Here is a 1,006-nt window from a genome sequence, read left to right on the forward strand (position 1 = left end):
ATATATATATATATATAAGGTAGAAAATATTTTACTGGGGAAAGATACGTGGTGGATATATTGAGAAAAATCCCAGAAGATTTGTTTTTACATGATTTACAGCCATAATAATAGAGATACAATTTTGTACTAAATAAGGTTTTGTTCTTTCAACATAATTGAAGTAAGGACTGGTTTCGCATTGCTCATCAAGCTGAGAGATATATTGCTGGGGAAGAAAAATATATTGTTAGGGGAGATAATTGTTCACTCATTTATTTTGCAATAAAGGGGAGGTAAATCTGTAATATTTATGTTTCTTCTTATTTTTGTATTCTCTATTTTATTCTGACTGATATCTTATATTAGATGGAGTAGTCCTTTATTTTTAGTATGGGTTCATATTTAATTCTGGTTTATATTTTTGGATAGATGAGGCTTCTTTATTTAGTCTTACTTGTCTTGAGGTCCAGAAGGCAAGTTGATAAAATGGGAAAATTACGAATTGTGGATGTAATCGTCCTGCATATCCGTCAAAGTGTTGAGTGAGGTATATTTGGCGATATTGTGGGGAGGAAATTTGTTGTCTGTGGACCGTACATCTCTTGCGGATCGAATTTCCTGTCGATGGCAGCCTGAAGATCTGAGGATATGTAAATGAACCCATATTAAAAATAAAGGATTTACCCCCATCTAATGCCAGATGTAAGCCATAATAAAATAGAGAACACAAAAAACAAAAAAATTAAAATTACAGATTTACCTCCCCTCTACTGCAAAATAAATGAGCGAACAATTATCTCCCCTAGCAATATATTCCTCCCCCCTCCTTCCGCCAGCAATATATCTTCTTCCACTCTCTGTTTGATGAGCAATGCGAAACCAGTCCTTATTTCAATTATGTTGAAAGAACAAATCCTTATTTTGAACAAAATACCATAGTAACTTTATTATCATGGCTCTAATATACTCTTTAAATGCTGTAAAACAAATCTTCTGTGTTTGTTCATCTTTCCTCTTTATATAT

The 1,006-nt window shown here is 32.7% G+C and overlaps 1 protein-coding gene across 7 annotated transcripts in view; it reads left to right on the forward strand.

Moving 5' to 3' along the window:
* Positions 1-1,006, forward strand: part of LOC106874140 (uncharacterized) — a 49,746-nt gene that overhangs the window by 28,549 nt on the left and 20,191 nt on the right. The window lies entirely within an intron of this gene.

Source organism: Octopus bimaculoides, chromosome 22 (genome assembly GCF_001194135.2).
Source record: "Octopus bimaculoides isolate UCB-OBI-ISO-001 chromosome 22, ASM119413v2, whole genome shotgun sequence".
Classification (NCBI taxonomy): Eukaryota; Metazoa; Mollusca; class Cephalopoda; order Octopoda; family Octopodidae; genus Octopus; species Octopus bimaculoides.